Source organism: Choloepus didactylus, chromosome 24, assembly GCF_015220235.1.
Source record: "Choloepus didactylus isolate mChoDid1 chromosome 24, mChoDid1.pri, whole genome shotgun sequence".
Classification (NCBI taxonomy): domain Eukaryota; kingdom Metazoa; phylum Chordata; class Mammalia; order Pilosa; family Megalonychidae; genus Choloepus; species Choloepus didactylus.
Window position 1 is genome coordinate 10,774,504 of NC_051330.1, and position 17,259 is coordinate 10,791,762.

The window sequence follows — 17,259 nt, forward strand, 5'->3', positions numbered from 1 at the left end:
GGGAAAAACAATACGTTATTAATCGCCTCTCCTAATTTCTCCCGTTTTTCTTCTTTGACCAGGTTGGTTCTGCTAATAGCCCCAAACAATGCATGCAGTAAAAGGTAACTAGACTGGGAACAATTTCTTTCCCGAATGCGCGGTGGCCACCCGTCTCCTCTCTCTTCTCTTACTCCACTTCTCCTTGACTTCTTTTTTTCATGGAGACATCCTGCAGACCTCCCTGGTGCCTCCTTGGAGATGAATTGGGCTGTGAATGCTTTTCCTTCTCGTAAGTCTCCAGGCTTCCTGGAGAGCACGAGAAGAATAATGATTCATTTCATTAACAAGTGACTCATGGATATTGGAGCTTCCCCATTTGCCACCTTAATGTGGTTTCCCAGACTCTGAAGAGCATCCTTTTTCCTACCTCTGCCAGTGCTAAGTGACAGGGCCAGCTCTGATTTTCAGGCCAACTGTGTTGTGTCAGATTTTTCCCTGTGTGGGTGAGTTTAGCCACTAGGATGGTAATAGGGGACCATGAAATTATACATATTTATGGTAATGCATCCTGCTAAAAAAGGGATTTTTTGATGTCATGATTTTCTAATAGCAGATTCAAGACATATTCCCATTTCCCTGCTTGAGGTGCTCTAGCTCCTCAAAATGGTCACGTATGTTGGTGTAATTCCATGGAAAAACATGGAACTCATCCATAATATCAGGGCAAGAGAAATGATTTTCCATGAATGAATATCAGCTCTGCCCTTCCCAAAAACAAACAAATAAATGAGGGGAAGGAAGATGCATTTGCCCCAACCTTTATCCTTCCCGAATTCCAGCCAGCCACCTATCATCCCATCATCAAATCTAATCTACAGATGAGGAAACTGCAATGTGCTTTACAAACATCTCCTTTAATTTAATTTTGCTTCCTATACTGATCATTTTATTAACAGTAGTTATTGAGTGCCCACAATGAACAATGCTGTGGATTGAATTAATTTCTTGGTGAATGATGATCATGTGCCTGAACTCACAGGCATGATTTAATTTTGCTCTCCAGACAGCTCTGTGTGAGGAAGGAACTCTTTACAGAGGAGAAATCAGAAGTTAAAAGAGGTTGTTGATTCACTTGCCCAAGGACCCACACCTTTCAAGGGGAAGAGTTCAGATTTGAAACTAGACCTGTATGGCTCCAAGGTGCTCTCTTCCCACTACTTCATTCTTCATCCAAGTTCCTAAAAAGCCTTCAACGGAAGCTTCTTAATCACAAGGACCGTATTTTCCACTTCTCCATCTCCTTGAGTACACTTTTTTGGCACTCATTATACTAGGGGCTGGGTAATTGCTTGTTGAGGGAAAACTGCGTGCTTTGTTGTAGTCCCAGAGACTACCATGGTGTCCAACACTTAGAAGAAGGTGCTAAATAAGTGTTTGCTGGGTATAGAATGGTTGTGAGAGGGGCAGAGGTAGCTAGTGCTCAACAGCCAAGACCCTGGAATAATGATGGCACCACCTAGGACTTTTAAATGAAGCACCAGCCTTGCTTCCTTTCTCCGTGGAGTGATTTCCCCTTTGCCCTGTTGTTCTTAAAACACTTCTATTTAATTTCAGAAGAATAGCAAGGTTTGAGGGACCAACTTTAATTTGAGAGTGAGGGGTTGAAGTGGTTTCTCTCTCCATGGCCAGTGGCGTTGGCCACGCTCAGCCAGGTGGATGGTGGATGTCCAAGGCCGTGCTCTCCTAAGGGCCCACGCACATCTGCAGAGTTGCCCCCAGGAGGCTCTTCTTGGCAATCACTTACAACCCACTCCTCCCTCGGCCTCTGTTGGATTCCTAGAATCCTATTTCAGTGTCATCCTCTGGCCACTCTCCACCTAGCACGAATAAGAATGATTCTTATGCAGAAGCACCTTGAGATCTCATTTATTACTCTCCATCTCTGCCTCAGACCCTTAAACAGATGTCTGAGTGAACGCCAACCCACACCCCACTATTTCTGAGTGTGGCAATGCTAGGGCTGTAATATGCTTAAGTTAATAATGTTCATAAAAGAAAAATCAGAAAATACAGAAACAAATGGGAAAACATAAGACCTCACCAATTTTACCCATAGACCAACACATATAATACCTTTGTGTATATTTTTCCAAATTGTCCACATATATTCATTTATACATTTGTTGTTTCCAAAAATAATGTTTTATTTGTAGTTACTGTTTGTAAGCTGCCTTTTTAAACTTATTAAATATGATTATCTTTCCATGCCAGTAAAATACTGTTATATATAAATGTGAATAACTTATTTGACCAATCTTCTATTCTTGGATTTAGGCTCTTTCTAGCAGCAGTGTAATGAATATCCTTGGAGCCAACTCTTTATGCACACCCTTAATTATTTTCTTAGGATGAATTCCTGGTAGTTGAAGTGCCAGCATGCACTTTTTGAAAAATCTTAATATATGTCCAATAAGTTTGTTAGAGAAAAATTCAACAACTTTTGCTGAGCCCGACCCCATTCTTTGTGTCCGGTTGTAGAAATGCAGCATAAGTCTATTAGAAAACTGAAGTCTTTCTGATGTTAAGTAAAATATCTTCATTAGAAAACAGAATTATTTTCAGTAGCCCTGAGGTTTAACATCTTTGCAATGACCCATAAAGTCATCCGAGGACAATGGGAGCCGAATCTGTCTGACACGTTGCTCATGGTTAGCAGTGGGTGGGATTGTGTGGAAAGTCTGATTTTTTCTCAGGTTGGATGCTATGTTCTGATTGCCAATGGCTGGAAACCTGGGTTGTTTTTCTCTTTTCTGTCCCACAGTGAAGGGGCTTGCTGGGAGAGTGTGTCCAGTCTAACAGCCCAGATTTCCACTTGGAAAAAGGTTGGGTCCCCCCACCCCCCATCTTTTTGGTTTGAATTTTCCATTTAAAATAGATCTTTTGTGTTTGAAAAGAATTTAGACATGGATAGAAATACTATGGAAGAAGTCAAAATAGGAGTGACTCCTCAACACTAAAGGGGGTATGCATGTTTAATTCTAGAAGGATTTCTTTAGCCAGGTGAGATGGGATGGATTTACATACAGCCCTGAGCAAGTACTGAGTGACTTCTCATCATAACTGGCTCTTTCAGTCAAAATCTCAAGGACACCACCATCAGCCATGGCCACTGATCCTTCCTTTACCCCACTCTGCCAAGAAGGGCTCCAGGTGGAAACCAAAGGCAGGATTCACTTGGGCAACTGTTGTTCTGAAAGCTGTCACTGCCCAAGGAAACACCACTACACACTGTTGCTCAGATCAGATTTTTAAAGATGTTTTATTTTGAGAAAATGTAGATTTTCATGCAGCTGTAAGAAATAATACAGAGAGCTACAGTATTCCTTCCACCCAGTGGTAACTCCTTGCATAAATATAGTGCACTGTTACAACCAGGAAATTAACATTGATGTAATCTATCCACCTTATTCAGATTCCATCAGTTTTACTAACATTCGCTTGTGTGTATGTGTGTGTGTTTAGTTCCATCCAATTTCATCATGTGTAGAATCATTGGAAAACCATCACAATCAAGATACAGGCCAGTAAGTTCCATATTTTTGCTTATGGGTGCTCAGTTCTGCCCCAAGGATCCCTTGTGCTACCTTTTCATAGATCCTCCCTGACTGCTGACAACTGCTAATCTGTTCTCTAACTCTATCATTTTGTCGTTTCAAGAATGTTGGACAAATGGAATCATGCATTATGTAATCTTTGAGATGAGCTTTTTCCACTCAGCATAATTCCCTTGAGATCCATCCCAGTTGTTGTGCAAATCAATAGTTTGTTACTTTTTATTCTGATTAGTATTCTGTGGTGTGGATGTACCACAGTTCGTGTAACCATTCATCCATTGAGGGCACTCAGGATGTTTCCACTTTGTTACTATTGCAATTAAAGTTGCTATGAACATGTGTGAGCAGGTTTTTGTGTGAATATAATTTTATTTTCACTTTTCTGGGATAAATGCCCAAGAGGGCATCTGCTGAGCCATGTGGTATGCATATATATTTAGTTTGGTAAAGAAAAGCTGCCATAGTCTTTTCCAGAGTGGCTGTACCATTTTTCAGGCCCACCAGGAAGGTATGAGGGATCTAGTTTCCCTGAATCCTCACCAGTATTTAGTGTTATTACTCTTTTTTTAATCTTAGCCATTGAAATAAGTGTATCATGATAGCTCATTGTGGTTTTAACTTGCATTTACCTAGCGGCTAATGGTGTTGAACATCTTTTCATATGCTTGCTTACCATCTGTTTATCCTTTTCAGTGACATGTCTCTTCATGTCTTTTGCCCATTTTTCAATTGGATCGTTCATTAAAAAATATATTCTAAATACAAGTCCTTTATTGGATATGAGACTTGCAAATAATTCCTTTCAGTCTATAGCTTGTCTTTTTATTCTCTTCACAAGGTCTTTTGCATTCATTCTCTTCACACGGTCTTTTGCAGAGCAAAAATTTTTAATTTTGATGAGGTCCACTTTGCCCGTTTTTCCTTTTATGGACCATGCATTCATTTTTAAGTCTAAGAAGTCTTGGCCTAAATCTTGATCCCAAATTATTTCTCCTTTGTTTTTTTCTAAACGTTCTATAGTTTTGCATTTTACATTTCAGTGCACAATCCAATTTGAGTAAATGTTTCTGGAGGATGTGAGGTTTAAGTCAAGGTCCATATTTTTGCTTAATGGGTGCTCAGGATGTGCTTTTTATATGGGGAGAAACTTTTCTTCACTCCAGGGCCCTGCTCTACCCCAATCCCTACCACTATTGGGCCCTTTCTCTAATACCCGTAAATAGAAAACTAGTTGCCTAGCTGATGCCAATACCATGAGAGAGTTAAGGAAGTGATTTAAACTCTTTGTCTTCCTCTCCCCATTGTGGTATAGGGATTCGGAATATCTGCCCCACCTCCCTGAAAGACAGATTGTGAAGAGCAAATTATGTTATGGGTTTGAAAAGGCCAAAAAACACTGGATGTGCCAGGAACTATTTAACCTCTCTCAGGTTAACTGGATGCAGATAACTTAGTCGTTATACATATTGAATTGAGGTTCTGAAAGTTGAGTTTTCAGAACGTTCCTTCCAGCCTTCTGGAGTTGCCATGAAAGCTTATCTCCCAAGTGCCCCCCTCACCCATTCACGAGCAGTCAGAGTTGCTCTTTGGACAGATTAACAAGTTTAATACTGAAATTATGAGCATGTCTAAATTCAAAGAGACAGACCTGGTCCAAAGTGATTGCAGGCAGATGTGTCAGCTGAGGGAAGGAGAGTGGTTTGCCTGGCACTGGGTTTCCGCTGACAGCACTCCCTTCTTGATGACAGGGATGGTTCATCAAGTTCCAAACAGTGATGAAAACATCCAGAGGGTGTGTTCTACTTTGCTAATGCTGCCAGAATGCAAAGCACCAGAAATGGATTGGCTTTTATAAAAGGGGTTTATTTGGTTAGACCGTTAAAGTCTTAAGGCCATAAAGTGTCCAAGGTAACGCATCAGCAATCTGGTACTTTCACTGGAGGATGGCCAATGGTGTCCAGAAAACCTGTGTTAGCTGGGAAGCCACGTGGCTGGTATCTGCTTGCTCCCAGGTTGTGTTTCAAAATGGCGTTCTCCAAAATGTCAGCATCAGCTTTCAACGGCCATCTTCAAAATGTTTCTGCAAGCTGCAGCAGCAAACTTCTTCTGTCTGTGCTCTTATATAGTGCTCTAGTAAACTAATCAAGGTCTACACTGAATGGGTGGGGCCACACCTCCATGGAAATTATCCAATCAAAGTTATCACCTACAGTTGCGTGGGTCACATCTCCGCAGAAACACTCAAAGAATTAGAATCTAATCAACACCGATACCTCTGCCCACACAAGATTACATCAAAGATAATGGCATTTGGGGGAACATGATACATCCAAACCAGCACAGGGTGAATTGCTTCGTGTCTGAACCCCGGCCCCAAGTGGCATGGTGGGAGATGATTTTTTTCTCAGTCTCGTCTTTCTACACAGACTACCTGTTATTTATGTGTTCACATGAGCCTCTCATCCCCAGCACTCTTCTCTGTGCAAAATTTTACTTTAATCCACCATTCTGACTTCTGTATCCTCCATTCTGACTTCTTCCATTGGATGGTACTTATTCTTGAATCTTTTCACAAACCAACGAAGAGAGAGACACCTGAAAGCTACTCTCTCCCCGTGGACCTTAACAACTCCCCTCTGCTACCAGGAGACATGCTGACTGTGCCAAGCTCATTCTCACTCGGGATGCTTCCCCTTCATGCCAGAAACAGTGTCCAGCTTCTCTCTGCCTTTTGGCTCCTCATCTTTTAGAGTCAGGTCAAGCCCCGCCTCCTCTGTAGAGCTCACCTTGCATCCTCTCACACGCCATGAATTCTTATCACCTCAGAAAACCTGTAGAATTTTCTGCAGCCAACAGGAAGTTATGTACTGTCCCTTGTTTCTGTTAATTATTTCACATATTTATGACATCTTACAAGCAGGATGTAAACTTTTTGAGGAAAGCGGTTTCAAAGACACTTTGGCTCTTTAGTCTCCCTTGCAGAGCACATAGAGGGGTCTGTGCAAGGAAATCCCCAGTAAATCTCTGCTGAACGCTGTAATGCTCTGGACTCTGGGTAATAGCACAGGGCCTTGCACACATTACTGACAGAGCAAATGAAATGAATGAGTGATGAGGGAGAGCTGAGACTCTGGTCCAACAGCAGATGCTTGTCAGGTGGTAGTACACCCAGCGTTTAGAACTAGCTAAGATTTTATGATCTTGCTGCCTCTAAAACTGAAAGTCAAGAACTGGAAATTGACTCCAAGCCTGGAGATTCCCTGACTGACACAGAACGAAGAAGAAAGCAACTGCTCCAGGTGATCTTGGCATAGGCCATGTCCCATCTGCTTTATCAGAACTTTTCCACCAGCCATTATGTTTGCTGCTCCAAATGGGTGGAATAAGATTAGTTCCCCTTCCAGCAGGTTTTGTTTTAGGAAATTTTCTATGCTTTGAAAAGTCTATTTCCAAGGAGAAATTATGCTCAACATTGGTTGATTAAGTGCATTGATGGCTGCCATGATTGGTTCAGAGGTGACCACATGACCTGAGTTGGACCAGTCAGAGTAAATTTCAGGACTTTTGCCGGGAAAGTTGAAATGAAGTTTCTCTTCCTTCTTGTGGTGAACAAGATCAATACAGACTTTGCTTCTATGTGATACTTTTTTTTCCCCAACAGTATAAAAAGGGGCATCTAGTTTGTAACATAATTGAGGGTAAAAGCAATTTTTTACTTTCATTATGCATCTCTGATCCCATCTGTATCCCAAGCTGTAGTATAATCTCATGGTTTCCTTTCTCCTTCTTAGAGCAATTTTTTTTTTTTAATATTAACTGTTTCAGGGAGTTGGGATTGACTTCATATTTTGCTCCCTGTTATCTGCTTTACCTATGTTAGAAACAAAGGCTTATATATAAAGTCCAGTCAATATTTGGTCTATCTGATGTGCTGAGAACCTTGTCTGAAATGAGAGTTGATAAGCCATGATTAATGGCATGGATAGATACTTCTGATGCACTCCTATAAGATGGTTTAAGACTTTCTTTGCATAGTACCACAGACCGAACCTTTTTGGACAAAGCCACGTTTTGTTATCCATTCACTAGACTCAACCAAAATGTTTCCAAGATTAAGAACATTATCTAGGGGACTACCATTGTAGTAGGCCAATCCCTCAATCTTGGCGCTTGCCCTTATGAAGCTTGTTATTGCAACAGAGAGGCTAAACCTACTCATAATTGTGCCTAAGAGTCTCCCCCAGAGAACCTCTTTTCGTTGCTCAGAGAGAGGTGGTCTCTCTCTCTAAGCCAACTCTGCAGGTGAACTCACTGCCCTTCCCCCTACATGGGACATGACTCCCAGGGGTGTAAGTCTCCCCAGCAACATGGGAAATGACTCCTGGGAATGAGCCTGGACCTGGCATCATGGGATTGAGAAAGACTTCTTGACCAAAAGGGAGAAGAGAAATGAAACTAAATAAAGTTTCAGTGGCTAAGAGATCTCAAATAGAGTCAATAGGTCACTCTGGAGGTTATTCTTATGCATTATATAGATATCCCTTTTTAGTTTTTAGTGTATGAAAATAGCCAGAAGGAAATACCTGGAACTGTTGAACTGCAATCCAGTATCCTTGATTCTCGAAGACAATCATGTAACTATATAGCTTATGTGGGAAAACCTTGTGGCCTACACTCCTTTTATCTGGTGTATGGACAGATGAGTAGAAAAAAGGGGACAAAAAGTAAATGAATAATAGGGTGGGGGGAAGGAGTATGAGAGGTTTTGGGTGTTCTTTTTTACTTTTATTTTTACTTTTATTCTTGTTCTTATTTTTATTTCTTGGAGTAATGAAAATGTTCAAAATTTGATTGTGGTGACAAATTCACAACTATGATGATACCATGAACAACTGATTGTACACTTTGGATGCTTTTATGGTATGTGAATATATCTCAATAAAATCACATAAGAACAAAAACAAACAAACAAAACAAACATTATCTGTGTATTCACAATGACACTGTCAGTGGACTCATCTTTACAACTCTGAATAAATTGTGGGGTTCACAGGAGGGGCTTGGGTTGCTTAAGTTTAATCCTTACATTTTTGTAATCACCTATGCTTTTTCACAGTGGCACCCAGAGGGATTTGCTATTGCTGAAAATCAGGGTCAACCCTTGACCAGTTGGAGAGGAAGCAGATCATCCTACTTAAAAAAAGAATTTTAAAAATAGAGGAAAATGGGTCATTTCCAATAAGAATACCTTAACATAAAATATTGAAGAGTGCTTTTATTATTTTGCTTTTTAATTTTACGACATGCAAACTAAGCTAAATAGTACTAGCAAGAGTCATTTATTGCATACGTCACATGGGCTTGTACTTACTTTGTTTAGGAGAAACTGACAACAAGGAAAGGTCAAACCTTGAAGGAATTACCCTACTCACTAATCAGACTATCTGTCTGCAGCAAATTGGTTGAGCTTGATCACATTATTCCTGTTTTCTTGGGGGACACTGATGACAATCAAGGTGAAGCTTCCCTAGTGATAGAACGTCTATATATGCAACAACACCGATTTCCTCTTTCCTCTTTCTATAATTTTTCTGGTTAGCAATCAGACTTTTACCAACACAGGAGTGTAGGAATAGAGCATTAAATTTCCTTCCATTGTTAAAGCTGTAATGTCATATAAGCTTAAGATACGCTGATTTCATTATTTGTCCCTCTATGGTTTGTTTTTTAATATTTCAAGGCCAGCAAATAGTCATGTCTGTGTTTTTCTGTGTACATGATGCAACTGTGTCTAATCTCCAGACAAGTTAAGGACAAAAATACAGAAAAACTAAAGTTTTAATGCTTCTTTCTATGCACATAATGGTATAAATGGGAAATAACATAATTCTTCTAACTGTGGCAGCAAACTCTTAACAAAACTTTAATAAAATTCCTTCGGTCTTCTTTGAAAAATTAATTTTAAATCAAAACAACTCCTATCTGTCCAGGTCACTCTGTTTCATTGCCCAACTTCCAACAACTCTTCAGTAATACTGGCAACTCTTTGTCTGAGAGAAACTGACAACAAGGGAAAGTCAAACCATGAAGGAATTACCCTAATCACTAATAGACTATCTGTTTATAGTAAATTGGTCAGGCTTAATCACATTATTCCTGTTTTCTTGGGGGACCCTGGTGACAATCAAGATCCATTGATTTTAATTCCTTTACACTGCCCTTCACCCCCTCAAGTTCTCTCTCTGCTCCTTACCTGCTTAAATTCCATTGTCCATCATTCTAATCACTTCCTTGCTTACACTTTTGACTACCTTGCTCCTTTCTTACTCCATTGTATTCACTTGGCAGAACTATGATTGTGGTTAAATCCAATCTCCTTGGCTGCACCCAAACAGCTGAAGGTTGCTGGAGCACAATCTGGGCTCACTTTCAATTCGTGACCGCAGACCTCATTATGGTAAATCGCAAGTCCATTCCATATCCACTTCTATAAACATTTATTTCACACCTCCTATTCCTCCAACCCACGTACCTTCACCATTTTCACTCTCAGCTGATGATGTTGCTTTTCCCTTCACTGAAAAAGCTGAACCAATCTGAAAAGACTTGTTGCAAGCTCCTACCACCACATCTAACCACCTGCCAACATTTCATGAACTATCTCTTCCACGTGTGCATCTGCTCCCATCCTCTCTCACCTACTCAAAGACATCACTCCAAACAACTCTTCTTCCCTTTCTCTGACATCATCGATTTTCTTTCTGGGATAGATCATTCCCATCAGCATACAAATATACTGGCTTTGCTCACACCATAAACTTTCCTTTGATCTCACTTTTTTTGCGCTATTTTTTTACACTTATTTTCTGTGCTCTTTCTTTATTTTCCTTCTGCAGCCAATCATCTTTAAAGATCTGTCTATGTTTACTGACTCTGATCTCTCCCCTCCCATTGCTTCTGTCTTAAATCTACTCCAGTCAGACTCACCCCCACCTTTCCACAGAAACTACTCTTGGCAGGGTCAACAGTGACCTCCATGTAACTAAATCCAATGATTAATTATCAACCTCATCTTTCTTAATCTGTAGGCACATTTAGCAGTTGACTAACCCATCCTTCTCCTTGATATATGGTACTTTCTTCACCTGGGACCAGGACACCACACTGTCTTAGTTTTTCTCCAAACTCACTGATCTCCTCAGGCTTCTTGCTGGTTCCTCCTCCACCCTAGACCTCCCAGTGTAGGAAAGCTCCAAGTTCCCCTCCTGTCTCTTCTTCTCAATCTATAGTCACTCTCTTGGGTGATCTTACCCAAATGTCTGGCATTAAATAATATCTCTATTCCAGCAATTACCAGATTTATATCCCTAGTTCAGACTTCTGTCCTGATCTCAGAAGACATATGTCTACTTGACAGTTCCATTTGGATGTCTAATAGACACCGCAAAATTCATATATCTAAATTTGTACCCCTGATCCTTCCCAACCAAAGACTTTCTCAACCTTCAGCATTCCACATGTTAGCAGAAGTTAATTCCATCCTTTCGATTGCTTGGGCACCAAATCTTGACATCATCCTTGACTCCTTTCATTTTCTCACATGCCATAACTGATCTACTCAGAAAATCCTACTGGCTCTACCTTCAAAATACATCTAGTATCCTACTACATCTCACTACTTCTACTGCTACTACCCTGATCCATGTCACTGGCATATTGCACCTGGCTTAGCTGTAATACCCTCCTTTCTGGTCTCCCTGATTCTCTCCGGCTTCCTTACATTCTAATCTTAACACAGTAGCAAGAGTGATTTGCCGACAACATAAATCACATCTCACTCGTCAACTCAAAGCATGTCAATGCCCTCCCTCACCCCAAAGTAAAAGCAAAAGTCCTTCAAAGTCCTATATGGCCTAGACGTTACCTCTCTGATCTCACCTCCTATTATTGTCCCCCACCCCCACCCCCGGCTCCCTCCCTTCTGGCCAGCTGGTGTCCATGCTGTTCCTTGAACAGACTAAGACTCTCATCTTAGGTCTGAGCACTGGCTGGTCCCTTTGTCTGGAGCACTCTTTTCCTAAGTATCCCCAAATCTCATTCCTTCACCTCCTTCAAATCTATGCCCAATTGTTATCCTTCTAAATAGACTTACCCTGACTGCCCTATTCAAATTCCAATCCATACCCCCATCCTGGTATTACTTAGCCTTCTCTTCTTTCATCCATAGCATTTGTTTAATCCAACAGATTATTTATTTATATATTACATTTACATCATTACATTAGAATGTAAGTTCTATGAGGGCAGGGATCTTTGTCATTGTGTTCCCTGACACATCCCTAAATGGACAATAAACATTTCTTGAATAAATAATCAACCACAAACGGGTCATTGCTTTGCTGTTTTTTGTTTGTTTGCACTCTAAAAACTGACCATATAGGATTACCCTTTCTCCAGATTTAAGTCTGTTTCTATGCACAGCCTATTGGCAGCTGAAACCTGGTTACCTACTTATTACTTAGTTAGCTACTTGTAAGTCTCAGCAGTTGGGGGATGTTCCAGAATGGTGGTGAGGTGTGTGAGCAGGACCTGGGGAAAACTAGCTGGGAGAATTCTTGCTTCAGAGCCACTCTGAGGAGCAAGTGGCCCCTTGTGTATTAGACATCAAGGTCATCTGCCCTGTGTGTCCCTGGGAGTTGGTCACAGATCTGCTGGTGCTGCACGGAGCTTGTCAGTATGCAGTGTTTTCACTCCAGGCCTTTCAGGCCTTTGGCATAAGCACCAACGAGCCTTTAGATTATTTCCACATTTGGTGAGTATATAAGCATCCTTCCTCTGAGAAAAGTTTGATGACATAGAAGTTAGAGAGAGTGCAGTTTGTGTCTGGAAAATTCATGTATTTAACTTCTATCGGTTGAGCACCAAATGTGGTTCAAGTCTTCTTCCAAATGATGGGGATATTGTAGCAAATAAGATGAGATCCCTGCCCCGTGGCATATATTCTCATGGGTTACTCAGAATAAAATAAGTAAATTAGCAAACAAACAAATATTTCAGGAAATATTAGATAGAAATAATGAGGTGGGAAAATACCGAGAGGATACGGGTACAGAAAGGAGAAGGTGAAAATTTTCTTTAATAAATTTCAAAATATGATTAAGGTTGACCATGACCCATTGCTGACTTTGGCATCTCTTCTGGAATTTATAATAAGCAGGTGGTGTGTGTGTGTGTGTGTTTGTGTGTGCGCGCACCTGTGCACGTGTGTGCATGGCAGCTGAGCATCTGGAAGACAAGCATTTTGATAGTCACTCACTGTGATTGTATGAATGTCAGAAGACTAGTGATCTCATTCTTAAAGATTAAGACCCTTTTACTACACCATATTCCTCCCCCAGGCTAATAAAGTGCCATGCACTTAGAAGGTGATCAATACAAATTTTTGAAGAAAGGAGTAAGTGCAAGAATATATGGGCAAATGGGATAGCAGAGCATCAGTTGAAAAGATGCTAAATGGATGTCCTTGATCTTGCTTTTAGTTTAGATAGAGGGTCAGGAAACTTTTTTCTCCAAAGGGCCAGCAGTAAATATTTTAGGCCATACGAGGCCACAAAAGCAGCCCCAGACAATCCATAACCCAATGAGTGTGCCTTCTGCTAAAACTTTGTTTACAAAACTTTATTTACAGAACAGGGATAGGGCCATTTCTGTAAACAGTAGTTTGCTGGCACTTTAGATTATCACAGGCTGTTTTTAGGGCAATTAAAGTGTATCTATGATAAAGCCATACCTGTAAAAGAAATCAGGAACTCTAAGGAAGGCAGATGATGGAGACTCAAGAAGGGCTCTCCATGTACATGAGGATTCTGAAAGTTATTGGTAAGGGGATCTGCTTTAGCTCAACTTTTATCAGAGCCCTAGGTTTCCTTTTGTCTGCACAGTGAAGTTCAGTGCAAGTTAGGAAAATCAGATTGAATAGTAGTAGGGAATGATTATAGTTCTTAAAAATAGGGCTTTACCAACTCAGAAGGTGAACTGACTTCCCTCCCCCCTACATGGGACATGACTCCCAGGGGTGCAAATCTCCCTGGCAACGTGGAACATGACTCCAGGGGATGAGGCTAGATCTGGCATCACTGGATTGAGAAAGCCTTCTTGACCAAAAACGGGACAAGAAATGAAACAAAATAAAATTTCAGTGGCTGAGAGATTTAAAATAGAGTTGAAAGGTCATTCCGGAGGTCATTTTTATGCATTGTGTAAGTATCCCTTTTTAGTCTTTAGTGTATTAGAACAACTACAAGGAAATACCTGAAACTGTTGAACTGCAAGCCAGTAACCTTGATTCTTGAAGATGAATGTGTAACTATATAGTTTATATGGTGTGACAGTGTGATTGTGAAAACCTTGTGGCTCACACTCTCTTTATCCAGTGTATGGGCAGATGAGTACAAAAATGGGACAAAAAGTAAATGGATAATAGGAGGGGATAGGGGTTATGGGATGTCTTGGGTGTTCTTTTTTACTTTTATTTTTATTTTTATTCTTATTTTTATTTTTTGGAGTAAAGAAAATGTTCAAAAATTGATTGTGATGATGAATGCACAGCTATACGATGGTACACTTTGGATGAGTGTATGGTGTGTGAATATATCTAAAAAATGTCATTTAAAAAAAATAAGGCTTTAAAAGATGAGTTAGAATGGTGTGTGTGCACTGGCAGACTGCGGAGAGCAGGCCAAGCCAGCCCATGGCCTCTTTTTGCACTGCCTGCTGAGCTAAGAATGGTTTTTCTGTTTTTAAGATTTGAAAAAACAAGAAGAAGATGTGACGGAGACCATATCACATGGTTTAGTCTCACAAAGCCTAAACTATTTAATATCTGGCCTGTTATAGGTTGAATTGTGTCCTCTAAAAAGATCTGTTGAAGTCCTACCCCCAGTTCCTCAAAATGTGACCTTACTTTAGTTTAGGGTCAATTCACATGGAATTAGTTAAAATGAGTCATACTGGAATAGGGTGGGCCTGTCAACCAATACAGCTGGTGTCCTTAGAAGTAGGGGAGAGGAGACACAGACTGACGCAGAGAAGAGAGGGCCACGTGAAGACTGAAGTTACGCCACCACAAGCCAAGGAATGCCAGGGCTGCCGGCCACCACTAACGTGGAGAGAAGCACGGAGCAGACGATTCCCTGCGGTTTTCGGGGGGAGCACGGCCCCACCAACACCTTGACTTCAGATTTCTGGGCTCCAGAACTATGAGACAATACAATTCTATTGTTTTAAGCCACCTGGGTTGTGGGACTTAATTCTAGCAGCCCTAGGAAACTAAGACATGGCCTTCACTTGTCTTAACCAGTTTGCTCACCCCTGGTGAGAGAATGGAAAGAACAGATCATAGAAGAATCTTAATCTGTGGAATAAAGAAGCCCTTGCAGTTGATAATTGAGCTGCAAGGGCATCCCTAGGAAGAAAGAGTTTGGGGCCACTTCATCACGCTATGCACATGTCTAAATAGGGTGCACAGCGTGCACTCCCCAAGCCTCAGGCGTTGGGTCAGGATGGCTGCCTGGGTGCCCTAGCCCAAGGGAGGGTGCCGGTATTCATACCCGGGGTGGGTGGATGTGGTTTTTGTAAGGGATATGGCAGCAGTGACAAGGATCTGGCTATCTGTTTTCCAGTTGAACCTATTCAATTCGGTGAGGTGTCAAACCAGCTTTGCTTATTGACAAATACATAAAGAGAAAGATTGTAGTCATTAAAATGGGCAATTATGGAAGGTTCAGGAACTCTCTTACTGCTTAAATGTTTCTACAAGGATAGAGTCAGTTTTTTAAACCTTGACAATTTGCCACGACTATGGGTGCAAAGCCTTTCCCTGAAAAATAAGATTGACATCTGTGCTCTTGCCAAGTGATAAGAGCGTATTTCCTGTCCTCTGTCATTAAAAACAGCTCTCCTTGACTTATGAGAAGGCTGGAAGCACATCAGTGAAGAGAGTCTCAGAGCTTGTATCATTTGTAAATGTTCACAGTGGCAATTGCTAGAGAGAGGATTTTACAGGGGTGGTCAAACTTGAGAAGAAGAAATAGTGTCTCGTTAGGCATATTTTTTGGGAAAAAATGTGTTTCTGCAATCTGAAAGCAAAGCTAAATTGGTGAAAAATAAATGCACGCATACATACATACATACATAAATACATTTTATGTATCATAGATAAATATAAAAATGGAGTATTTTCAAAAGGCAAATAGTTTAAGTGCAAGAATCAGTTTATCATTCAAGAAATTCTATGGCAAAAAAGTTGTCACTCTCAATCAAACTGTAGGCTACTAAAATGATTACTATCTGGATAGAAGTTCTCATACTGGTCCTGAAGACAATTTAAAATCATTTAAATATCATTGGCATTAAATCTCATTTCCACAGAAATTAATCATAGTCTCAGGTATTTTCTGAATGGAAAATACATTAAAATATTTTATTCATTTTTTTTCTTCAAACCTGAAAATATTTCTTGTATTTCGATTATCTGTATTTTCAAGCCCTACTGGTAATTTAAGAATACACCCAAGTTTGACCCAACCTTGCAGAGAATTCTATCTTTGATGAGACTTTTGTAATTAAAAAATCCTTATAGTTTCCAACATGTGGTATTTGAATTTAAAGTACATTTTCTTATGCCACCCTGGTATTATTAGATTATGAAACTATTTTCCTTCTTTGAGTTTTAAATGCGTTAATTGTGGTGGGCTTTCTATGTGTGTCAAGCATTTATTGGGGGATGATGAGCCAAGTCACTGGCTAGACCCTATGGGGGACATCCAGACTTGGTCTCTGTACTCAAGGAACACAGTATGGTAAGGTGCCTTCGTAAAGAAAGAACAAGTTAGAAGTGATGCCTGGACTGAGAGGGACATCAGAAAATTTAGAAGGCAAGTTATGTCAGGCTCCTGGGATATAGAGGAGGAAGTAGTGTTCAATGTTTGAAAGATGCAGAGGGTCTGAATGTGTTGGAAACTTGGAGAAAGATGACCAGGAAGGGGAAGAAATCCTTTCCTGGAAGATTTTCTACTTATACTACTTGGCTGCAGTGATCCATAAAACATCTGACTTGCTTTTCTTCTCCTTTTATTTCACTCAGTTAATTTTTCCTTTTTACCCTTATTCCTAAATTTGTCCTGATTCTGTCTCAGAACTAAGCTATAGACGTCAGCATCTCTTAGGTGTGGGTGTTGTGCTAGATATGTGTAGTAGACACTGTTCTCAACCATTCTCTCAGCCTTTCCACGCTACTGGAATCCCAACTTTCTCCAAGATTTTACCCTCCAATGCATCCTCTCTTTCTTATCCTAGGTTGAATCGTGTTCTGGTTTGCTAATGCTGCCATTAAGCAAAACACCAGAAATGGATTGGCTTTTATAAAAGGGGTTTATTTGGTTACAAAGTTACAATCTTAAGGCCATAAAGTGTCCAAGGTAAGGCATCAACAATTGCATACCTTCACTGGAGAAAGGCCATTGGCATCCAGAAAACCTCTGTTAGCTGGGAAGGCACGTGGCTGGCGTCTGCTTGCTCCCAGGTTGCATTTAAAAATGGCGTTCTCCAAAATATCAGTGTCAGCTTTCAATGGCCATCTTCAAAATGTGTCCCTCAGCTGCAG

General features: G+C 40.6%; 1 protein-coding gene across 2 annotated transcripts in view; it reads left to right on the top strand.

Moving 5' to 3' along the window:
• Window positions 1-17,259, top strand: part of PDE10A (phosphodiesterase 10A) — a 786,289-nt gene that overhangs the window by 88,860 nt on the left and 680,170 nt on the right. The window lies entirely within an intron of this gene.